General features: G+C 34.8%; 2 non-coding genes across 2 annotated transcripts; both read left to right on the plus strand.

The window, feature by feature from the left end:
• The first annotated feature begins 6,877 nt into the window (after positions 1–6,877).
• Positions 6,878–6,956, plus strand: LOC124245244 (small nucleolar RNA U2-19). Its single transcript, XR_006890240.1, has one exon. It is a non-coding gene; the product is annotated as a small nucleolar RNA U2-19 (small nucleolar RNA).
• Positions 6,957–7,098: 142 nt separating this feature from the next.
• On the plus strand, positions 7,099–7,168 carry LOC124245243 (small nucleolar RNA U2-30). The gene has a single exon (XR_006890239.1). It is a non-coding gene; the product is annotated as a small nucleolar RNA U2-30 (small nucleolar RNA).
• The last annotated feature ends 19,551 nt before the right edge of the window (positions 7,169–26,719 follow it).

Here is a 26,719-nt window from a genome sequence, read left to right on the forward strand (position 1 = left end):
TGGTATAGATTCCAGTCCAAGTCTGAAGGCCAGAGAACCAGGAGCATTTAGTGCAGGAGAAGATCGATGTTCCAGTTGAGAAGTCAGGCAGAGAATGAATTCAACCTCCCTCTGCCTTTTTGGTCTGTTCAGGCCCTCAAGAGATTGGATGATGCCCATCTACATGGGAGAGGGCCATCTGCTTTACTCAGTCCACCAATATAGATACTAATTTCTTCCAGAAATGCCTTCACAGGCGCACCAAGAAATAATGTTTAACCAGATATCTGGGCATTCCATGATCCAGCCAAGCTGGCCCATAAAATTAACTATCACAGGCTTCATCAATAAAATCATTGCTCCTATGAACAACCAGGATTAATCATCCCAGCCCCTCTAAAGCCGTGCTGTTCCAATATGGTAGCCAAGAGATACATGTGACTATTCACATTTAAAATCAAATTACTTTTTATTCCTGAAAGGTCCAAGCTCTTACATGTTTTCTCCTTATGAGGCCATATTATCCAAGGGCATGGATGTATCAAGACTTTCCCCAGTCAATAGACTGAGGTACAGATATACTCCTCCTCGCCTCTATTGTGTAAAGGACCTGGGATGGCCTCTATAGATTACAGGCATAAGGAGCCCAAAGTGACAAGATGGTGGCCCTAGCTTTAATTTATGAAGAACACTTAGGGTATCCTTCTGGTAGACACGTGCCCAATCAACCCCCAGTAACTAGGACGCCAAAACGTTTTTTAAAAATTATTTTATTGGGGTCACATTGGTTTCTGACATTGCATAAATTCCATGTGTACCTCATTATATTTCAGCATCTGTAGGGACTGCATCATGTTCACCACCGAAAGTCTGATTTCCATCCATCACCATACATATATGCCCGTTTACCCCTTTCTCTCTCCCACCACCCTTTTCCCTTCTGGTAACCACTAATCTGTTCTCTTTATCTATGTGTTTGTTTGTTTATCTTCCCCATATGAGTGAAATCAAACACTATTTGTTTTTCTCTCTCTGTATTATTTCGCTTAACATAACACCTACCAGGTCCATCCATATTTTCATAAATGCATGATTTCATCTTTTTTATGGCTGAGTAGTATTCCATTGTATATATATATATACCACATCTTCATTATCTATTCATTTGTTAATGGGCACTTGGGTTGCTTCTAAGTCTAGGCTATGGTGAGTAATGTTGCAATGAACATAGAGATGCATATATCTTTTCAAATTAGTATCTTCATGTTCTTTGGATAAAACCCAGAAATGGAATAGCTGGATCATGTGGTATTTATAATTTTAACTTTTTGAACCATCTTCATAGATCAACAAAACAAAAAGACAACGTGCCAACTGGGAGAAAATATTTGCAAGTCATGTATCAGATAAGGGGTTAATTTCCAAAATATATAAAGAACTCATACAACTTGACAACAAAAAATGAACAAGCTGATCAAAAAATGAGCAGAGCATATGAACAGACATTCTTCCAAAGAAGATATACAGATGGCAAATAGGCACATGAAAAGATGTTTGACATCACCAATTATTAGGGAAATGCAAATCAAAACTACAGTGAAATATCACCTCTCACCTGTCAGAATGGCTATTATTAAAAAGACAAGAAATAAGTGTTGCAGAGGAAATGGAGAAAAGGGAACCGTTATATACTGCTGGTGGGAATGCCAACTGGTGCAGCCATTATGGAAAACCAGAACTTTTATTTTGGAGGACTGTAAGCACCTATTATGCAAGTGGGTAATTGAGTGATGGTGAGCCGGTTGAATCCCATTTCCACACTTTGGGTACCACAGCTGCTGTTCTAGCTATTGGCAACACAGCACCACATATTAGCTGTTTGGGCACAGCACTCCAAAGGGTAGAGCTCCAACCATTGTAGTGTGTTACCCCAAACTGTCACTTTTGGTGAGTGTTAAATAAGGTTTTCCATCATTCTGTCTGCTGGTTTCTTCCACCGGACACTCATCCACTGAAAACTGCACTCCACTGATTGAGGGTTAACATTGGGAACGTAAAATCCCCTGTGCTTCTAACTTGTGCATGTGCTTGGCTGTCCATCTGTCTGTGGTTTTGGAGATAGCCCTAGGGCAACAAAACAAGACTACTCATGGTTAATGTGGGAAACCAGCAAAGTCAACAGAATTGTCCAGTAGAGCCGCCTTGAAAACTGGTGGGCCACGGACACATGGTATGGTGCATCAAAAGTGTTTTTTATAACATATATTTATTTCCTTGACTATAAGACCTATGAACAGACACTGTCTCTATCATGTTCAACACTCTACCCAGCAAGTGTTATAAGGCTTGGAAAATGGTAGATCTTCAAGTGAGGTGTATTGAATGTATGACTGAATAAATTTATTCATTTTGTGAATAAGCATGTGACTTTGCTTGGTTCACTAAAGGAAATATATCATTATTAACACTATTAATGATCAAGTCTAACCTCTTCTTAAGGTAAATATTAATACTTAATTAAATGAAGAGTTAGTAAAGATGTGATGGATTTCATTAGTTTATCCCAGATGACATTTTTCATACTGTAAGTATATTGGAGAGAGCATAGATATGGGAGTCTGATGAAATGGAGTGTAAGCACTAGCCTTAACATTTATTCATTCAGAATCCGTTTCTCCTCCCACAAATTATATTTCATGGTGCTGATTGAAAAGTGGAGTACTTAACATGGTATAGTAACTAAAATGATACCTATCATAAATTATAAAATTTAGATGTTTTCTACATAATCAAGCAGTACAACTTTAGGATAAATTACTTTGTATCTCTAAGTAAGGATATATGAGCTCATGATATTGACTGTGTCTAGAGGATTAGAGGTAATTCTAACTAAAAGACATGGTGTCTAATCATGTAAACTATATTTTAAACTCAAACTCACAATTGTCAAACTATTGTCTAGAGTAGAGTTTAGATACTCAAATTCATATCTAAATTAGTAACAGAATTAATAAAGAAAAAAGGATGTCACGAAATAAGTAATTACACATACAGACAAAAGTTTGAAGAATTATTATGATAGATGTAGTCCAATCAGGCAAATTTATTGAAATATTCAAATCACAATCTTGCTTGATTCGATCTTCAATTTCACATCACTAGCAGCTAAAATACCAAATATTCTTATTTAATTAGATCTTACTTTTAGACCTGTACAGAATTACTTTCTAAAAGTCTTACCAATGATCTCTATTTTCAGCTCTCTGATAAACACATTGAATTTCCAGGTCAGTGTATATATTACTTTTTTGGTGTCACACGAAGACCCTAATTCATTCATCTTTAATTCAAGAATGGAAAGTTCAGCTATAGTACCAGACAACTGAAATTTATGATATGAAGATGGATTAGTTGCATCTCATCTTGAAATGGCATTGAACTTTATTCACCCTACAAGCATCTCTACTTGCTCACAAATATGAACCAGTCACATATTTCTTCTTTGACAAGAGAGAATGAAATACAGCAATAATTGTAACGTGCATGCAGCATCTGTTGCTTCTGTGCCAAGAAACACATATATAAAGAAAGTCTTCTCTCATAGGCTCCTTGAAGCCTTCTAAAATTTCAGAGGTTGGTTAGACCAGTATATTTTCTACTCTTCTCATCTTTTATTAATGGTTACTTGTTCTTAAATAATATGTTTCTACTATAATTATCACTTACCTGGGAATGGACATTAAGTGATTTCCAGTAATATTTCCCATCCTTGAGCATATAATTTTATACATAGGTAAGTATTTTGGAAGATGGATTTCTAGAATTGTAATTTATGGTTGAAAATATTTATACACATAATTCTAAATACAAATCTCTGAATTTTCTTGGGAAAAAAGACTTTTTTTTCATGTATACACTCACCAACAGTATATGAAATTTCCATTCCCCCAAAACCTTGCCAGTACTGGGCATTTTTGAGCTTATTTAAAATGTTTGTAATATGATGGGTTAAAAATATCATTGAAAATCTTTTTAATTCAGTTGATTGATGCTGAGTTTTAGTACAATTTTTTATATATGTGTTGGTGGTTATTTTGACTTTTCAGTAAAAAAAAGTTTTTTGTTACAGCATTTTTACATATTAAAAACTATTGTATCTTTACTTTTCCTATACATGAAATGTATCTCCATCTATTTTGTAAATTAATGACCTATTCTCCTTCAGTGGCTGCTTTAGTTATTTTCTCCTTACACGTTACTGAAACTCACCCCAGCCCAATCAAAAACGTTGGAACAACGTGCAATAAAAATTACAGATGCATCTAAATTTTAACGTCTCCCTTTTCTTTGCTGGCTCTTGCTTGGTTCAGATTCTTCTCATCATTGCCTATACTCTTTACTTGTCACCTCTGCTCGCTCTATGGCATCCTGAATGCTATTATCCAAAACCAGAAATTATGGCAAGATGGTGACATAAGCTTTTATCTCTAAATACTCCTCTCTCCTCCTGATTCCAATGAAATTATCAAAAGATGCTTTTGACATACCAGGAATTTCAATAGTTTAGCCAAATATAGTACAGGGAAAATCATATTGATGACAGAGTCATCATCCAGTTCTTTTGTTTTGCTCTGAAAACTCAACATGATCTAGACACCTCTAAAGAAAATTTAGATAGAATCCCTAACTTAGTGATACTGCTCAACTTAGAGGGGTCTGGATAGGAAGCAAGATTCTTTGCTGAAGCACTTAGAGGTCTCTTTTATTTCCTCTAATGCCACTAATAGCTGCTCTTGGCATTGACATCCACAGAAATCCAGTATCCACACAGTGACTTTTCATTCAACCTTATATCAGGGCCAAAAATTCATGTCAAGCAGAGATCAGGTGAGAGAGGCCTTCACAATAATATAAAACTTCTTAAGTTAAGATGAGAAAATGTTTTGCCTAATGTCTACAGGGACTTTTTAGAGAGATGAGTGGGGAGAAATGACAAAATAATGTATATCTAGGGAGAAGTAAAGCCAAATAAAATACATTCTCCGTGGTAATTATTACAATTATTTGAAAATATTTCAATTTGCTTCTTGAATCACACAGTATGATCGCACAGCTCTACTGCATTAAAGCTAGGTAGGAAGATGTGAATTATTGGCTAATGAAATACTAGCAGGGATGATGTGTTTACTTCCAGGCAGAAACCTTAACAGTCACTGCATGGCTTACCATTGTAATGAGGGAAGCACATGATGAGTTGGCATCTTCATCAGCATGGATTCTTGAATGATTGTGTTAGGCAGAGCCCCTTAATAGCCAGCATTAGAAAAGTGGTGAGAGCATGAAATATATTTATCATTACCCACTCATAGAGTTTGGAACTCCATTTTGACCAACATATTTCCTTCCCCAAAGACTAATATAAATAATTGAGGACAAAATTGAGTTAGTTAAGATACATGAATGTCAAGAATATGGAGATATGGTGTAAACATTTTACAAAATAAAAGAAAAAAGCTGTAATTTTATCTTTAAAAGAGGACCAATTGATTATATGTCATACTTGAAGATGCCTTCTTTTCTCTTCCCTCCAACAACAACAACAACAACAAACAAAATGGCCAATTCTATGAATTTTATTAAACCTAGACACGTCATTACCTGGGCTCCTTCACCCTCTGGCCTCTGGATGAATGGTTTGAGTAGAAAAATCACAGCACTGGAAGGAAGAGTGACAATGACATTTTTTCACTCTCTCCTTTCTTTGGCACTGTGTTCTGATTGTGGAAGTATTCCTGTTGTGTATTCTTTTATGAGATGGCCAGTCAAGTATGGCCACAAGAAGAGACACAGAAGAAGCTCAGGAAAACAAAGTTTATTATACTCATAGGTCCTAGAAACAGGGGACACAGTGCACCACGTAGGGTCACAGAGAAAAACACCAGGCTGATCAGGAGGCACAAGACAGGAACAAGAACAAGGTTTAGGCTAGAGCCTTTATTGGAGTTTCCAAGGGAAAAACAAGGCCGAGCAGGGTAAAGAGTTTAGAATCAGCTGGTTTGAACAATTTGGTCAGGCTCTGAGCTATAGAGGTGGTGTCTAGTTGCCTGGTACCTGGTCCTACAATGATTGAGACAGAAGAATATTGCCTCTCACTGAGCTCTTCCCCTTGAACTTTTGGGTTTATTACAGATGGTCATGTCTTCACGCTATTACTAGTCTCTGTGTGCCTTGACATCCCTTTCAGTTTTTCTAAAGGCTATTTACATCTCAATAAGTAATCCATTTATCAAAATCTGTTTAAAAATCTTAGCTGAATATGCCTTGGGTTTTCTACTTGGATCCCCATTGCTTACATTGATTACTACCAGAAAATGAATATTTAAGATGGTATTGTGGAATTAGGTTATTCACAGATTTAGTCAGAGTGCAGAAAACTAACTTTTTTGAAGTAAATGGAAACTGGTCTTTAATTTCAGGTGGGGGACACAACATTGGGGCAGCATGCCCCTGTGGCAGGTTTTAGTTATGGGCAATGTTGGTTAATAAGAATTTTTACATGCACTAGCTGCTCCAGCTTTAAAGGAGAGTTTAAATATGAGATAAACCTTGGGTCTTTGACCTCCTGAGTCAAAGCGTAGGTAGAGAATCAGAGAGATTCAAATAATCCTTTAGCTTATAGATATGCAGAACAGACATGGCTGAAAAGCAGGCTTAAAGTTTGGATTACAGAGTTAAAATTCTGGTAGAATATCCAATATTCCTAAGACTTTTAGGTGAAGTGTAGGCCACAGTTCAAAGGAGAGGGATGTGCGTTACGACAGAGACACATTTGAGCCCACCCAGGAAAACTATTTTGAAAGCTGAAATATCTTCTCTGAGATCTGCTCTTACTGAAGTGGACCAGTGATGAAAATAGCCAAATCCGAGCACCAGATGAGCTTCAAGTCTACCTGATGAGTAATCTCTGAGTTCTGAGAAGCAAAAGCATAGAGTACAATATTGGCTCATGTCTAGGGTAATGTGTGTGTGTGAGTGTGTGTGTATAAAGACGGCAGTGGATAACTGAGGACTTGTCAATAGATAAATGAGTTTGGGGGTGATGTGTGTGTATGAAATTCTGAGCAATGGTGAAAAAAGGTTTTACTACTGGCCTTTATAACTATGAAAGTTTCGACACGAGCTGAGCTCAGAATTAGAAAAAAAAGAAACCTGAAATATCAATGTAATTTTCTTGTTTTTTAAATTTTTTAAAATTTTTTCTTTTGAGGAAGATTAGCCCTGAGCTAACATCTGCCACCAGTCCTCCTCTTTTTGCCAAGGAAGACTGGCCCTGAGCTAACATGCGTGCCCATCTTCCTGTACTTTATATGTGGGACGCCTACCACAACATGGATTGACGAGCAGTGTGTAGATCTGCACCGAGGATCCAAAACTGGTGAACGCTGGGCTCCCAAAGCAGACCGTGCAAACTTAACCACTGTGCCAACAGGCGGGCCCTCAACTATTATGAACTCAAAAAAAAGGCATATGTAAGCCATAAAAAAAAAGTCATACACTAGACTGTGAAACAGATCACAGTAACTTTTATCAACACTAATTTTTTAAAAGAGAAATATGCCAGGGGTTTTAAAACAAATCCAAAATCAAAATAGTCAAAAAAAAAAAAAAAACAGAAAGAAAAATACTTATTCCCCTAGGAAACCTTTGATTGATCTGGGAAAATAAAGGATCATTATTATATTTCAGTCCATTTTGTTTTGAGTCTGGTGCAAAATAAAACATTATATATTGAAATCATTGCAGCCTCAGATGACCTCATTGTTAAGAGAGAAATTACGAAAAAATAGATAGAATAATAAGGCAATACTTTAGCAAAAAGATAAATCAGAATAAATTAACAACTAACATCAAATCTCAATACATGAGATTTGAAATGTACAAATAAAACACATTATTTGAAAATTTCCAATCTGTCTAGTCTAATCAAATAAAAAATAGAAAATAAATAAAAATATAAATAAAATATTATAACATGGCAAAGAAAACTAGTCGAGGCTAATATTTATTGCTAAACCTAAACTTGTCAGTGGAATTGCTATTTTCCTTATGAAACTTTTTATATAGAAAATGATTCAGAAAACAGTGAACAATCCCAAATGTGCATTCAATAGCTAATGTATAACCATTTTGGTATATCCATACAGTGGGATACTGCTCAGCAATGAAATGAGATGTATGACTGATACACACAGTAACATATATGAATTTAAAAAGCATTGTGCTAAGAAGCCAGACACAAAAAAGTATAATACCAAATGAATTTATCTCTATGGCATTTCGGAAGACATATACTATAGGGGCAGACCAAAAAAGTAATTATTACAAATATGAAGTTAAATCTAATAAATTTATCCATGTGTGTACATTCCCCCAGAAGTTGGAACTTAATGTATTAGATCAAGTACTTGGGAGTATCTCAATTCTTTTCCATTGATCTGTGTGTCTGTTTTTTTTTGCCAGTACCATGCTGTTTAGATTATTATGCACTAATAATGAATAAGCAGACAGAGAACTCAAGAATACCATCCCATTTACATTGCAGCAAAAAGAGTAAAATACCTAGGAATAAATTTAAACAAGGAGGTGAAACCAAGAAACCACTGAAAATTATAAGACATTATTGAAAGAAATCAAAGATGACATAAAGAAATGGAAAGATATTCCACACTCATGGATTGGAAGAATAAACATAGTTAAATTGTCCACATTATCTAAAGCAATCTACAGATTCAATGCAATCCTAATCAGAATCCCAATGACACTCTTTGCGGAAATAGAACAAAGAATCCTAAAATTGGGCCTGGCCTGGTGACACAGCAGTTAAGTGCGCACGTTCAGCTTCATCTGCCCAGGGTTTGCCAGTTCGCCGGGTGTGGACATGGCACCACTTGACAAGCCATGCTGTGGTAAGTGTCCCACATATAAAGTGGAGGAAGATGGGCACAGACATTAGCTCAGGGCCAGCCTTCCCCAGCAAAAAGAGAAAGATTGGCGGCAGTTAGCTCAGACGTAATCTTCCTCAAAAAAAAGAAAAAAAAAGAATCCTAAAATTTATATGAAACCACAAAAGAGCCCTGAATAGCTAAAGCAACCCTGAGAAAAGGAACAAAGCTGGTGGCATCACAATCCCTAACTTCAAAATATACTACAAAGCTGTAACTTGTACTTTTAAAGGCTAAATAAAATAGCACATTAATGTAAATTAAACTTATGAGTGATCAGAAACAAACATTGGAATCTAGCATTTAATAAAATACTTTGCACCAACAATTTTGAATTTCAAAAGTAAATGAACTTAGAGACATTAAAAATATCCTGATATCATTAACACATTAGAAAAGCCTTCAAATGTCTGTGGCTTTTACTGCTTCTTCCTCAAAATAATATGTTTACAGATTGATGATTTGTACTCATGTTGCAGTAGCTTTGGGACCAAGAGGTATGAACGTAACACAACATTCTAAATGAATTTCATAAACACAAATCCTGGGGGCATAAAGGATCCAAAGCAGGTTTTAATCCATAAATGAATTTTGATTTTCCAATAAATATATGCTGCTCGTGGAAACAAGAGTGGCCTAAAAAATTTCCTTCCTAAAAGAATTCTACACCAAAAGCCTTTGAAGCTGAACATGATGAAAAACTCAGAATTACATTAAAAACACATTTCATTAAATTTAGCAAACATCTATTGCACAGGTACCATTTACCAAGCGCTGTTCCAGGTTCCTGCCTTTAGTTCAGAAGTGAGAAGAATCAGGCATGAAGCAATTAAATATGAAATAATATGACAAAAACAGAAGAAAGGTATCTATAATTTGCTGTGGAATATAAATCAATTTACTTATGGAAAGTTCCTGGGAAATTTCTCCAAAAATTGTGTGATGGTACAGTGTATAAAATAACTTTACCTGTATTATCTGAATCTCAAGACAACTTTCTTGATAAGGAAAATCTCCTTCATTGATTTGGACTTTGGGGTCCAGAGTAATTTCAAGAGCCCTTGGAGATTATTTCTCTGCTTCCAGAAGACCCTTAGTGGACAGCTGCTGGGGCTGCAGCCAGTACTCCTCACTCTGTAGAAATGAGGATATCTGAATTAGATCCAGGTTTCCTCAAGCGCATCAAAATGAGTAATATTACACTCTGTACAACTATTAACATGATCCCCAAGCAACTTAACTTTCAACATAATCTTATAGGATTGTTTACTTGTGTTCCTAATTTATCCATTACCAATTCTATATTTCCAGATTCTTATGCAATCCTAGTTATGAACATTAGAAACCATAACATATCACAAATCATATCAAAAGATCCTTCTGTAGATACATTCTAGAGAAATTGGTATGCTTTTCACTTTCAAGCAGTGGTTTAAGGAAGCCATATAATAAACTTAACCCTCCTGCATATTTAATACATATAAATTCTTGAGTAACATGGAGAAAGAAGACTGACAATAATCAGTTACCTAAACTGTAGCTTTAAAATGCTTAATAATCTGATGGAATTATGGCCCAGCCTGAAAAAAATAACTTGTCATCTTTCTGAGTTATTTTTTGTGTGGGCATCCAGATTGTAAGACTAGCCTGTACAAAATAATATACTCAGGACCTAATTAATTGCTTAACTAGGATGCTTGGTAATTTTCATCGTTCAACCATAAGATATAAACACGGACTTGGTCCCTAGATTACAAGTAACCCTTCTTCAACCCAATGTGGAGTTAATGAGAAGGAATATTAATATAGTGTTTGTGACAGCAGCTAGGCAAACCGTCATGTTTATAAGCAAGACTTGAAAGCAAGTCATGCAAATTGCAATGCAGCTTGTCACCACTGGATCTTGTATGCTATGGACGGAGGGTCTATAACAGTGATAGCGACAAGTTGCAAAAAACAAAAACAAAGAATTGTGTAACAGGATATTGGGAAGAAGCAACAGATTTTAGAGAATGAAAGAGTAAGCACATGTAGAGTTTGACTAACACGACTTGCTAAAAATGATCGCAGTCTTCCAAGAAACTAGGAAAATAGAGACGTGGAATGATAGCTGCTAAGTAGATAAAATTAAAGAATTAAAAATAAAGAAGAAACCATGTTTACACATAGAGGAAATGAGCAGAAAGAAGGATTATACAGTTGCTGAAAATCAGGGGGAAGGAAATAATCTTTTCATCTTTAAAATTAAAATGAATGAGGAGGTTTAATTTTAAACAGTCTAAATAAATTAAACCATTATCTGCAGACTAAGTAAATAAGTCATGTGCTTAATTATTTATGAAGATAGTTACTATGAATTTATACTTCACTGTAGCTCACTGTAATTTTTGAAGCATCTCTGTTTCTTCTGAGTTTTTGTTCTGGAAAGTTGGACAATGAATTGTAGAATGCATCATTTCCTGGAAAATGAAATATTAACAATCTGGAGAATGTAAAATGGAGCTTCCATGTAGTCTGAGTGGGAGATTGAATGATGAGTTTTGTGGGATAGGAATCTTTTTGTTTTGTTTTACTTATTCCCAGTAGTGCTATAGACTTCTAGAATTAAGTAAATGATGAGGCTGTCTTGTCCTGCTAAATTCTAGCACGTTCCCAGAAAAAGCTATGTGTAGGTATGCTTTAAGATTAAAGTTCTGACCAGAACTTCAAAAAGGCACTACTGTGCCTGACAAACAGAGTTAAGAAAGCATTCTACATCAAGAAATCTGACACAGAGGCACAAGAATAAGGATGCCACCAGAAAAATGGCGGATCTTGGAAACTAAGAAATGCACCTCTCTTCCTCCATTCTCTATTTAGTTTAATTTTTGAAGTACAGAATGATAAATATGGTGCAATTTTTATCTATGTTTTGAGTATCTCAGTAATATTATGCTTGTTGAAGATTTATTAAATACTATGCTTTCTACAGTATTATACCAGGAAAATTTGCAGAAGATGTTTTATATAAAGACAGAATACTGCTTAGCCATAAAAAAGATGAAATTTTGACATTCGCTACAAGACGGATGGACCTCCAGGGAATTATGCTAAGTGAAATAAGTCAGACAGAGAAAGCCAAGTGCCCAATGATTTCACTCATAAGTGGGAGATAAAAACAACAGCAACAACAAACGTATAGATACAGAGATTAGATTGACGGTTACGAAAGGGGAAGGGGAGAAAGAGGAGGGTGAAAAGAGTAAAAGGGCGCATGAGCACAGTGAACATGATTTGGACGGTGAATGTGATATAGTCCATATAGAAATCAAAATAGAATGATGCATACCTGAAATGTTTATAATGTTATGAACCAGTGTTACCTCAATCAAAAAAAAAAGAATTGTAAGAGGAATACTGCTTGCTAACCCCCACTATAAATCGCTAACTGAGCCCACTATGTGCCAGGCACTGTTTTAAACACTTTACCTATGTATATTTATTAATATTTGTGTTAATGAATGGATTACTTATTGGACAGACAAAACGAAGAAAACTTACAAATGGCTGTATTGTTTACCCAGTTTGTTGACATTTTTGGAGCAAAATCCAGGAAGAGGAGGCTACTTGTTACACATGACACCATAATTACATATGTGTTACAAAGATTTTACCAACACGGTGAAAGTGACTCGTTTAATATTACTTACCTTCAATTCACACAGAATAAAGAAAGTCACAGTCATTCAAGCAGCAAATATATAAATCTTCTTTCATCAAAACTTGTGTACCTGTCAGGTGTTAGGTTCTATGGCTACTGGGGTATAACAATAGCAAATGTGCCATGTACATGTGATTATAATTGCTGTTGTTTTAGTTCTTGTTGGTGGTGGTGGTGTTGGGGTCTTCATATCATATTACTGTTGATCTCCTTTCTATGATTTGTGTTAATCTTCTTCCAATGTATTGCATTTTAGAAAATCAGGAGCAAAACCCTGCATAGAATTCTTTTGTTTATCTTCTTAAGAGATCACAGCAACTATGGTCCTCCTCACGATTTAAAACCATGCAACAAGTAGATGAGTATGAATCTCTTCCTCTTCCTCTCCCAGGCATTAGTAGTGTCTCATTGTGGGTAGGTTTACCAGCTCCTCTTGATTTGTGTAGTTTACTGTTATATTAGATTATCATTTATTTATTCCTTTATTCAATAAATATTTATTGAGCAACCATTATTAGAGTTAGCTGAGATATAATAACAAACCTAACATTGTCCCTGTCTTCAGGAGAGGTAGGTCATGATAGCTTCCACTGTGGAGACAGCATCACTTAGGCAGCCATGCTGTGTACCACATGACTGCATCATCAGACACGTATCATGAACTGGTGACAGGAGCTAACCCAAGAGTTTTCAGTCCATGGCTTGGCCAATAATGTGTGTCTAACCTGCTGTGGAGGGGTGATCTGGACTTTTAGTGGACTATCGTCTTGGGGTTCATATGTATTGTCTTCAGTGGTATAGCTTTTTCCTCTATCCCTTATTTCCTTCCCTCGTATCAGCATTCCCAATCTATCTCTTCGAAGCTCTCATACCTGTTAAATTTGTTTTTTCTTGTTATTTATTGTTTTTTCCCCTTAATTGAGGCAGGAATGCTAGATGGGGCTGGAATGAGAGGAATACCCTTCCTACAAGTGGAATAAATCTCCGTCAAATCTTTGGCCTTGGCATCTAGACCTTCGTTATGCAGAAGGTGCTGACGCTATTTCACAGTGATTTTTATCTTCCCCTGCTCCTTCCAGATACACGAAGAGATGTTTCTCAGATATTCACAGCGAGCAACTTATGAGGTTCACACAGGTAAAATCCACAGAGGTGTGAGGGCCCCACTTACGAATGCAGTGTCCAGGGATTTCTCACATTCATGTCACTCCACACTCTGCCTCAAGCTGCTTGTCCAAATTACCATTTCAGAGTTCCTTCCAGTTGTAGATTCAGCAGCTTCTCTTCCAGGTAAGCCGATCTCACTATGTCCCTCTAGATGAGCCTGTCTCTCCAGATTAGCAGGTGGTAGTTTCCCCCAAACTGAGTCATATGATGGGTCCAAGATAAGTCACTGATTTTCCATTTGCCCAGCCTTTGCCTGTTGTAATGACAGGACTGAGGACTTGCATGCTCTTTACAGTTGAAGCTGAAATTGGAAATCTAAATATGAATATTACTAATCTAGCGATGTCAGTGCTAATAGCATTCCACTCCAGACTTTACACAACAATGGGCACGGCATAAAAAACAAATACGTTTTAACCACAGCCATAATGTGCAAAACCACGGATATAAAACTGCCTCGAGGGGTGTAAGGGAGGAAGAGGAAAAACATGTGTAGATCTTGCTCCTGATGGAAGTCGTCTAGATAAGGAGCAAAAATCAAGTATGGAGCCAAACAGCAGAGAAAAGCAAATAGTTGACAATTAAGTGTGAGACAGAATGTAAGATTTGAAGAATCATCAATTTGAAGAGACGTTTTTTTTTCCTGAGTGCTTTCATAGGTGTGGACTGTGCATGGCAAGTGTCATAACAGAGGAGAGACCAGCACATTGGGGGAACTTGCGTCACACAGAAGCTTGTGATGCTCATTTTTATTTTTGAGGATATTTGCAAGGAGTGGAGTGCATTCCGTGCAAACCAAAAGTAGAGTTCATTGTTCTACCAGCTCATCACCGGAGTCTGAATTCCCATCTGGTCAAAAGTGACTAGAGTCTTAGATATAAAAGGAAAGCAAGTTTTCACCCTCCAGTCATGGGGAAGTCATAGTTCTCAAAAGCTGTCACATGTAAATCATGTGCCATTGTATAGAGTAAAGTTTAAAGTGCTGTCAGCTTCAAAATTTTTCGTGGGGGAAAGCTTTTGTCTGGGGCTTTTAACTTTGACAGCTTTTGAGAAACTAGTCACCTGAAAGTATTTTATTGACAATTTAATGGTTGACTTTCTTCGGCTAAGGGCAGGAATTTAAGGTGAAAACAATGTCACTAATATTAAAAACAACTTGATCATTCTGAAAGGCAAGTTATTTGAAGTCTGAGTCTCTTTGCAAACCTTTGAGAAAATAATTTTGATTCTGGAACATGTTGGTTTTATGCTACGTTTTGCCAAAGATTGCTAGCTCTGTTTATATAGAAATTGCTTTTCCTAATTGTGGTTTTGTAAGACATCATGATCCCAAATATCCTTCTTGATTGTTCTATCATGAGGTGCTCACTGTGTTCTCCTTTTTACCTGGGATGTATTATGAGTGAATATACCCACAATATGACATCAACATGAATTAGACTCAATTATCATAGCAAATAGGAAAATTAATATCAAATCGAAATTTACCTAGAATAGCCTGAAAGTTCTATATTTATATTCAAAATCCAGTAACTAAAATTGGCTCCCATATCCCTCTCTAGTTTAGCAAATGGGACAATTATTTTTTTTTTTCTGCTTTATCTTCCCAAACCCCCGCTGTACACACTTGTATATCTTAGTTGCCGGTCCTTCTAGTTGTGGGATGTGGTATGCCACCTCAACGTGGCCTGACGAGCGGTGCCATGTCTGCGCCCAGGATCCGAACCCTGGGCCGCCGCAGCGGAGCGTGCGAACTTAACCACTGGGCCACGGAGCGGGCCCAGGGACGATTAATTTAATTTTAGTCTCTGAATAAGTTCAAAGTTGCTTTTTTAACCAAAGCTCTTAAGTTCCACTTCTGCCATGCTGGCGTTAGCCTCTACAGCTTATCCACAATACTGCCTACCATGGTAATAGGTGTAGAAAAACAAACAACTATTGATGACTCTGAAAGAAAAGAAACGTAGGAAAATTTTGGAAGACTGTCAACACTTGGAGAAGAGACTCACAAGGAGATGAGGGTCCCCTTTTATTTCTCCTTTGAGTCCTGTTTTTCTTCTGGATTTGCCCGGAGGATGAACTCCGGTGATGGAGCAGCGCAGCTTATCCATTCCTAAAACCCTGGTAGAAATATGCCATCTTTCTGGCCATAGAAAGCAGGGCAAGAAGCCACTGTGAGCAGGTAAGTGAGAGGGAATTTTGGAGAGGAGAGACTCAAAGAAGTGAATCCTGTAGTTCTGGTGTGAACGCACACAATTCTCAACTTGACTTCAAATTGCACATGTGCAGGACTGACCCAAACCAGCACCACAAATGCTAAAAAACTGAACTGATATTTGAAACACATGTATCAGTCTAGGTATAAAATCAATTCCTTTAATCCTTATAAACCACCTCTCTTTCTCTCTAGTGACACTCTTTCTTTTAAGTCTTGATTAATATCATGCCTACTATTTGCAGGTTTTATCGTTTTCTGTTCATTTACTTTCATATCTACATTTATATTAAAATTGCATCTCCTTTAGGTACCATGTGGCTGGGTCTCCTTTTTTGAACCTATTATGTCAATATGTGTCTTTTAAAAAGAGTGCTTATAATATTAACCTTTAATAACCTACAGAAAATGTTAAGCCCATCTTCCAATTTTATTATATGTTGTTTGTTCTAAGTTTTATTCCATTGTTTTCCTTTTTTTTTTCTTTTTCTGTCATAATTTTAATAGACTATTTTAAATCATCTACTGGCTTTTTGGCCAAAATTCTTTCTACTAGTTTTCAGTGATTGCTCCTGAGATTACAATATACATATCTAACTTTTCACAGCCTACTTAGAGTTAATATTTTACCCCTTCAAATAAAATACAGAAAGTACAGAGGATTATAAAATGATATGCCTTTTTACCACCTTATTTCCATTATTTTATGTTTAGTTTCCTAGGGTTGCCGTAACAACGTACAACATACTGGTAGGCTTAAAACAGCAGAAACAGTCATATGTATTTTTTAAAGACTAAACAAGAAAACATTGGCTTTTATATTTACTGAGATATTTACCATTTCTGATCTCTTCCATTGTTCTTAAATATCAACCTTTCTCTGTAGTAGACTTTCCTCTTTGGCCTTAATAATGTCCTTTTACATTTCTTGTAGAAAACGTTTTCTGGTATCAAATTTTCTTATTTTTCTTCATTTAATAATATTTTACTTTTCCTTTACTCTTAAAAAATATTTTTTCCTGACTATAAAATTTGCAGTAGAAATTTATTTTACCATTTTTCAGCACTTTAAAGATGTTTTCCCACAGTCTCCCAGACTCATGGTTTCTGATTTGAAATCTACAATCATTTTAATTTTTATTTCCTTCTGTTTAAAACAGGATGTCATTTTTCTTTACTTTCTTTCAATATTTTTTCTTTATCTTTGTTTTCCAGCCAGTAAATTTTGTGTAAATAAGTTTAGTTTCCTTTTAACTTATCCTATCCATGATTTGTTGAATTTTTAATCTGAAATTTACCTCATTTTAAAAAGTCTGAGAAGTTTTCCTCCATTATTTCTTCAGATATTTTGTCAACTTAAATCTCTTCCACATTTCTTCTTCTTCTCCAATTAAGTATTAGTTGACCTTCTGATAATTTCCCACAAGTCCCCCCAAATATTCTTTGTGTGTGTTTGTTTTACTGCATTTTCCCTCTCTTCTTCTGACTGGATTATTACTACTGTTCTATCTTCAAGTTCACTGACTCTTTTTACTATATTCTCCATTGTGCTATTGGGTCCAGTAAGTGAAGTTTTTGTTTTAGATATGGTAATTCATAGTTAGCCTGCAAATTCAATAATTTGGATGAATTGGAGAAATCGCTTTAAAAATACAACTTACCAAACTGATATAAGAAGAAACAGAAAATCTAAGTAATTTCATATCTAATAAAAATTTTAAAAACTTTTAACAAAAACACTCCAATCAGGAAGTCTGTGGGTCTGTGTTTGATATTTTTTGACTCTAGAAGGGTTCCTGCCAACCATCCTATTCCTAACCTTCCTTACCGAATTGTCATAGAATTCCTTGAGTAGGTGTTTTTCATTGCTCTTTGCCCTGAGGGTCCAGAATCATATGATTCTCAGGAGTAGGTCAGGGGAGGTCCTTGCACTGTCAGAAGTTGATTCTCAGGAATACATGGCTTTTTAAGGTTCAAAAATCAATAAATGCATTTATTATATTAACAAAATCATGGAAAAAATATGATTCAACACCCATTCATGATTTCTTTAAAAAATGCTAAGCAAACTAAAATAATAAAAAAATACTCAAGCTGATAAAGAACGTTTATGAAAATTCGACAACTAACATGATGTTTAATGATATATTTTTTTGAAAATGAATTATTTTCCACTAGTATCTGCAAAAGGCAAATATGCCAGATTTCACCATTTCTATACAACTGTTTTACTATTGGTTCTAGCCATTATAATAAAGTAAGAAATTAAAATAAAATCCATAAAATTCATAATAAAATAAAATTTTATTTTGATATAATATTTTTACATAGAAAATTCCAGAAGTCCACAAATCAGTTTTCAAAGTAAGAAATAAATTTAGCAAAGATATAAAGTGGACATGCAAAAATCACTTGTGTTCTTATATACTGGCAACAGATAACTGGAAAAAATAAATTTAAAAAATCCCATTTACAGCACTGCTTAAAAATACATAAGATACTGTGGAATAAATATAACACCATACCCACGATCTCTATGCTGAAATTTACAAAACAATATTAGGAGAAACAAAAGAAGACATGAAAAAAGATATATTATGTTTACATATCAGAAGAATCAATATTTTTAAGATGCCAATTATTCATACATTAATTTATAGATTAAACAAAATGTAAATCAAGAACATGCAACTAAGATATACAACTATGTATGGGGGGCTGGAGTTTGGGAAATAAAGCAGAAAAAAAAAAGATTGGCAACAGTTGTTAGCCTAGGTGCCAATCTTTAAGGAAAAAAAAAATCTAAATCAAATTCCAGTAAGATTTTTGCTAAAGATTAAAAGTCTTTCCTAAATTTCAAAAGATCTACATCAAAGAGTTCTAGACTAACCAAATGTATAGATCAGTTGATTTTTTTTTTTTTTTATGAGGAAGATTGACCCTGAGCTAACATCTGCTGTCAAACGCCCTCTTTTTGCTTGAGGAGGATTGTCACTGAGCTAACATTTGAGCCAATCTTCCTCTGTCTTATGTGGGATGCCACCACAGCGTGGCTTCACAGCAGTGTTAGGTCCATGCCCACCTGGGATCCGAACCTGCAAACTCAGGTTGCCAAAACGCAGCCTGTGAACTTAACCACTATGCCACCAGGCTGGCCCCTGGACCAGCTGATTTTTAACAAGCATCAGCGTCATTTAGGAAATGAATGTCATTTCAAAACTTGGATAGATTCAACTGTATATTCATAAGAAAGGCAATAGTAGTCAAGCATTAACTCACACACGCAGACACACATGCACACACAAACAAAACTTGGAATAAATTATACACCAAATAAAATATTTTATATATTTTATATTACTTCAAATTACGTATTTTAGTAAAACCAAAACATATAAAATTATAAAAGACAGAAATGAAAATATTTGCATATAGAGAGATTTCCTAGTTAGAACCCAAGATGCACAAATTATAAAATTTTAAAAAAGGTAATTGGACTCATCAAAATTAAAATTCACAAAATTAAAAGGCAGACCACACACATGAAGCGACTTTCTAGAAATATGAGCAACTCTTACAACTCAGTAATAATGATAAAAACAACTCAATATAAACGGTCAAAAAAAATCAGAGCAGGCGTGTCACATAAGAAGATAAATGAATTGTCAATGAGCACATTAAGATGCTCCACAAATTTAAGGTAACTGAAAACTAAAATCACAATGCAATACCACTTCATGTCTATTAAAATAGTTAAAGTCTGAAACGTAGATAATATCAAGTGTTGACCACTATGTCAGGCAACTGGAAGCCTCCTGTACTACTGTTGGAAATGGAAAATAACACATCTGCTTTGAAAGGCAGTTTGGCAGGGTCTAAAACTTTTAAATATATATCTACCATAAAACCCCAACAATTCACCTCCTCGGTGTGTACACAAGGGAAATGAAAACACAGTCACATAAAGATCTTTATGCAAGTGTTTATAAAAATGTATTTGTAATCATATATAGAAATAACCAAATGATTATAAATAGGTGAATAATGCATGATCAGTTTGTGCTGTATCCATACAACAGAATGTTACAGAACAATAGAAAGGAATGAACTATTGTTCCATGCAAGAGTACAGATAGGTCTCAAAACCATCACGCTGAGTGAAACAAGTCAGATGATACCAAGTACGTACTGTATAAATTCATTTAGATAAAATTCTAGAAAATAAAATCTAATCTAGAGTAAAAGAAAACAGATCAATGGTTTCCTGGGAAGAGCAGTGGAGGGAAAGAGATTACATATGAGCATGAGGAAATTTTGGGAGTGAGGAAAATGTGCTTTATTTTGACCATACTGATGTTTTCATGGGTATATTCCTATGTCAAAACTCAACAAATAGTACACATTAAATAAGTGAAATTTATTATACATTAGTTATCCTTCTATAAAGTGATGAAAATAACCTGTTTGCAACAATATTTTCATTGGCTCTAAGATTTAATTTTAATCTTAAAAATATTCTCCAGAATCTAATAACAGTCGAATTAGAAATATGGCTTCAAAAGTGAATAGGATATAGTGCTCTTTTTTCTTTATCTATTAAAATTAAGTGTAAAATAGAATGGAACAAAAAGGCTAACAGATACAAGTATCCAAAAGGACACACCATGTCCTGGATCAGATTTGAGTGGCGTTCCAGGAGTAAAAATAGCCTGTGAGCTTCTTGAGACTGGAGGATTTCTGCAGAGAGGAGTGTAAGAGATGGAACATTTTCTTTCCTTATTTTTTCCATTTCTTCTTCCCTCAATTCCCTTCTTTCCTCTTGTCTCTTCCTTTCTGTTCTATTCCTTTTATTTTTCTTATCTTCTTTCTGATCTACATTTTTTTCTTTTCAAATATCATTTTCATCTTGTACCTCATTTCTGTCTTTATTTGCATCCATACAAGATCCTATCTGTAATATTTTCATTATTTTCCATTTATTTCCTGTTTCCCTTTATTGCTCCTCTTCGAAAACCTGTCCTTATTTTTTATTTTTCTTTTTTCTCACCATCTTAATTATATACTTTTGAAGCATAATGTGTGACTAAAACTATTAGTATACCATTATTTATTGCATTTCTATGATATTTATAAGTTTCAGAACAATTATAAAAATCTTAATTTATCATTATCATGTCACATATGGGGGCGATGATGCCTGCAGGAGTTCATTTTCATAATTTCCCTTAAGTTGTAATTAGTTGAGATATGGTTTAAACCCAGGTGTTTTCGATCCTCACTTACTACTCCTCATTGTTGGCAGATCCTGCCATGCTTCTCTACACTGACAATTGCCTTGTAATACTAAGCCTGACTGATTTAAAATCCTGGCGACAGTTCCCCATTTGACAGCTGGAGTGATATTTCTTTTGGTTGATGTTGAAGTGAGCAAGCACTCATTAATTTTTTCATAAATAATGGAGAGTACAACTTGCACTATCAGATGTCAGAATTACTCCAATAGACAAGATATGAATTTTCACTTGGTAGTATTAAACACTTAAGAAAACAAGGTACATGCAGAATTCCAATATTCCCAGATTAGCATCTTAAAATAGTTTTTTTCTTTTCTTGAAGACCTGTGAGCAGAAGCATAGCAATACCTCCCATAGAGAATTTATAAATAATACTGGAAATATGCCTTTCACTTACAACATAGGGTCATTGGAGCATGCTATTTTCTTCTTTATTTAGAAAGTAAGAAGAGGAATATATATATTTTTAACGTTTTTCACATAATAATGCATTTATAATAAAGTCCAAATACTGACCCAAAAATGCTTAACAAAATATTAGAGAAGTTAAATCAAAGTATGGCCTCAAAGGCCTACAGTCATAGTTTTAAAAGTCTGTCCTCAATTAGGCACATGCATGTGGCGATGGAATGTAATTTGTCTTTGGGTAGCAAACATGATGTAATCTACACAGAAATCAAAATATAATTATTTACACCTGAAATTTATATAATGCTATAAACCAATTTTACCACAATAAAAAAAGAAAAGAAAAAATAAGAAAATAGAAATCTGTCCTCAATACGTCTATTTTATTGATTTGTATACTTTCAATAATTTGATTCTCAAAAGCAGCACATGGCGATCTTTACATTATTAATTATATAAGTATCCTATAACTATTAATATTTACCTTAATAAATTATATAAATAGATATACATATTTGGTTGTTTAATTTTAACTTAATATTTATGTCACCAGACAACTTTTATTCTAAAATTTATGAAATTATAAATAATAAGTGATGCCTGTATTGGGTTTGGTTCTAGGCTCTGGTCAGAATAAGCAGCACATAAAAAATTTCTGTCATAGATATGAGGCCCTAAAGATGCGTGCTACATGCTATAATGGTTGTAGTCTGTAGCAATTATCACCTTAATATTTGAGATCTGGCACGTGATTATAAAGAACCAACAATCATTGTTTGCAACCTTATTAAATTAGTACAAGGACAATATTTTCAAGTTTCCTTCTAAACATTTCTATGCTGCTGCCTTGACCAGAGTCAATCATTGATTTTTCTATAAAATGTTCATTCATTCGCCTCATTTATAGTTCATTTACTGGAACAATGGCAGCATATTATCTTATTCAGCTTAATTTCTGCACAAATATTCTGTGTTAATTGAATTAGCTTTTCATAAAGTCTTGTTTCCAGCTCAATATTATTCTTTCTTTTCTGTCATTTGTCTCTTTCAAACCCCTCTTTATTTCTCTAGTCAACGTGAACTCAGTAGTATCTATGTGTTTCTGTGAAGGAAGGAGAACAGTCAAATAGTTTAGTCAGGTCACCTTTTTTTGACATTCTCCATTAAAATGCAATAATCCTAATTCTAACAAAGCATTTGTTGAGTGCTTTATTTAATGATGGCACATGGGGCTTGACAGAAATTTAATGAACTCAAAACCACTGGCAGGCCTAGGAGGTGCATCCTGGAGGAACAGAGCATAAGATTGAATCCGAACTGTCACTCAATGGGTAGAGTTTTGGCAGAACATACAATTTCCTGCTGCAATTTTTTTCAAAACCTGGAACATGCAGTTGAGAATGTTGGAGTACATTAATATAGAGTCCTTTCCATTCACCAAGAGCTTAATCCAACTCTGGAGAGGCAAGAGGGTATGAAATCCCAGACAAGATATTAGATAGCCATCTATTGCTAGGGCAATAAGATGAGAGTATGGCAAATGAGCAAATGCAGCCCCTCGTCAGATGAGCCAGCATAACACTGAAAGGACGTACGTGAGTGACATTGTTTCTGTCAAGAGGCAGGAGCTCATAAGTACTGAAATGGGTAGTTATCTTGAATCTCTAATGAAAGTTAGATAGAATGTAGATGTTTGAAGAACAACCAGATAAATTTTTCTAAATAAAAATAAAAAGTTTCTACCTTTATACTGTGAACCTCTATAGAAAAATTTCACCTAAATGAGTATAGTCTATAGGTCAACCAATGCAATAGCAATATTTAAGACAAAACAGAACGTTAGGTGTTGAAGTGAAAACTTGGGAGAACAAGATGGAAACTGGATGTTGAGTTTTTAGACTTAATTCTGGCATGACTTGTCTTTCCACAGACTTTTTGAGTGCTTGTTTCTTTGGGTTTTTTTTGAAAAAAGATTATAAATTTTTAAAATTATCTTTACAAAATATCAGTATTAATTTAAAACGTCAAACATTATTTTATTGATTTGGGAACTTTCTTCTGTTTTTCGTTTATATGTTAGGATATACCAAGTGGAAGGTTATCTTGCTCAGTAATGGTCCAAAAACTAGACTCATTCTGTGTTCAGCAAATCAGAAGCCCAAGGAGGCTAAAAGGGGCCCATTCCTTTAGGACAATTAATTGTGATTAGTATGACCCGTTGTCTTGGAGTAAGGCAAAGTTAAGAAGACTGAAAAAGTAATGTTATTCTCAACTCCAAATATAAGCAAACTTGAGCATGGATATGCTCTCCCATACCCAAAATTTATACTCAGCTGGCGGGTCCACACACCACCCTGAGACTGACACAATGGAGTAAGCCTTAGGAAAACCATGTCAGCTGTGTGATGTTGCCACTAATTGCTTCCAGCTTTAGCTCCATCTGTTGCTCTTGTGTTATCATACTTGTTCTCAAATTCCATATTGAAATTTGATTTTGATGCTTACTTCTTCTCTCTTCAGCACTAGCAATTGGTCACATTTCCTTTTGTATATTAATAGATTATTAGCTGCTCTTAAAAATCTACTCGCTCTTCTAGTATAATCTCCTCTTGTTCTTGGGAAATAATCTGATAATAGGCATGTGCACCTTATGTGGGACAAAGATGTTTAATTATGGGTCACTTCACCCTTGAATATATCTATTTTAATTCTTCTGGGTAATTATGGAATAAAAAGTTGTTCTCTCTTAAAGTAAATTGAGTCATATAAATTATTTGAGTATGTGACTTTATAAGACTCGAAGTCCTCATTGATGTGTAGACAGTGGTTGAATTTTGATACTAGAGAATGTCATATGAGTGCTATTTGTTACCAATCTTACTTCAAAGAATTTTGAGTCCTAACAATTTCAAAAATCACCCATTTTGGCTCAGAAACCACTTCAAATTAGTTAAAAGTGCAAATTATCTTTAAAAATTATGCCAGATGTGCCCAGACTTGTTTACTAAATTATGTTGATTTAGATACAAATGTTTGCTTCCATTCACATCAGATTATTGAAGATTTATAAACATATTTTACTCAGGTTGATTGAAACAATTCAGTAAGTGAACAGGTGTTCACATACTACTACCATCTACCAGTAAAAGCATACATATTATTTTTTTTCTGAAGTTTGGAGACGGATGATATAATAACACTTCTGACCTTATTTACAGAAATCAGGAGCTCCTAATATTTGTATTGCAGAGTTTGTGATGTATCATCCTTTCAGATGTGATACAATGAAAATCATCATGTCCAAAATAAATGTGGGCTTGTCATTACCTATCTTCCAATGCATTTTAAAATGGAGAAATGCTCACTATTCCTGAAAAAGCTAACTTTTTGTTGTTTATTACATCCTTTAATAATTTATCCCCAAAGAAACTAAACTGTCAAAAATCATTGAGCCAGAACTGGCAGCTTGTCAGTTCTCACTGCTCGGTGAGGAAAGAACAAACAGACACAATCCATCAGAGACCACACAGCCCTAGGTATCAATTAGCATAGTGTTTTATTTCAAAGCATTTTCTAGAATCATCCAAATATACACTTATATACTATACATTATGAAAAACTCTTCAAAATGTATTAATTTATTCTATGAACCTGTCATTTATATCTGTAAGGAAGAGAGGAGAACAAATTTAAAACCATGATTACTTTCCCTAAGTCTCTTAGTAGAAAAGATACATGTTGTAATCATTGAAGAAAAGCTGCCTTCTGTAACTTTGAAATGAATTTTACCTTCGTATTGTTTCTGTATTCTTCTGCCTCACATTCTCATTATGAATTTCAGGCTCCAGATAGCTCTGACAACACTTAGATTGAAGATGACAAATGATTACACTTCAATAACAATAAATTTTTATTTTGTAAACACCAATAACCAAAGGCTAATGACTTATTTCAATTTAAAGAGGAAAGAAATATCCCTTTCTCTGCACTCAGTTCTTGATATTCATTCTCCCTGTTGCTGCTTTTACACTGGAATTAATAGCTGCACTTTTCAAGCATAACACTGACACAGGCAATTTTGAAGTCTTAGATATAAAGTAGACACAAGTATACAATAGATAACGTGAAATCGTTCATTCATTCCAATAATTATTATTCCTGAATAGCCTGTTAGAAAGCAGGCAATTGTTAGTGGATTTTTCACTGTATTTACCATACACATTATTTTACATAATGAGACAATTTTTATTTATTTTTTATTTATTTATTTATTTTTTTTAAAGATTTTATTTTTTCCTTTTTCTCCCCAAAGCCCCCCGGTACATAGTTGTGTATTCTTCGTTGTGGGTTCTTCTAGTTGTGGCATGTGGGACACTGCCTCAGTGTGGTTTGATGAGCAGTGCCATGTCTGCATCCAGGATTCGAACCAACGAAACACTGGGCCGCCTGCAGCGGAGCGCTCGAACTTAACCACTCAGCCATGGGGCCAGCCCAATTTTTATTTTTTTAAAAAAACAACTCAATATACACTATTTTACCAATCAGTTCATAGTGACCCAGCCTGAGATCTTAAGAGATTAATGGAGATTGATGATCATCAGTGCCCTACAGTACATTTTCATGATGGAAGAACATTATGCAGCAAAATGAACAAGTGATAGATCAACTTCTCAAAATACGTACTTATTTTTACACAAAATTTAGAAGGCATCCTTCAACAGTATATTGGACAAGCCATTTAGTATCTTAACATAAGTGTCCTGTAAAGCCTATAAAGGAAATGAATATTTAGTTTAGGGGATAACATTGTGTAGATTATTGTTTTGTTGGTTTGATTTTCCTTGAGCAAAAGAAATTTGCTCAAGGAAAAAGTATATATATTATAATTTATCTATATTTAGCCATCTGTGTTGTCTCCAACAGAATATAAAATAGAAATATAAATTTTTAGGTA

Source organism: Equus quagga, chromosome 9 (assembly GCF_021613505.1).
Source record: "Equus quagga isolate Etosha38 chromosome 9, UCLA_HA_Equagga_1.0, whole genome shotgun sequence".
NCBI lineage: Eukaryota > Metazoa > Chordata > Mammalia > Perissodactyla > Equidae > Equus > Equus quagga.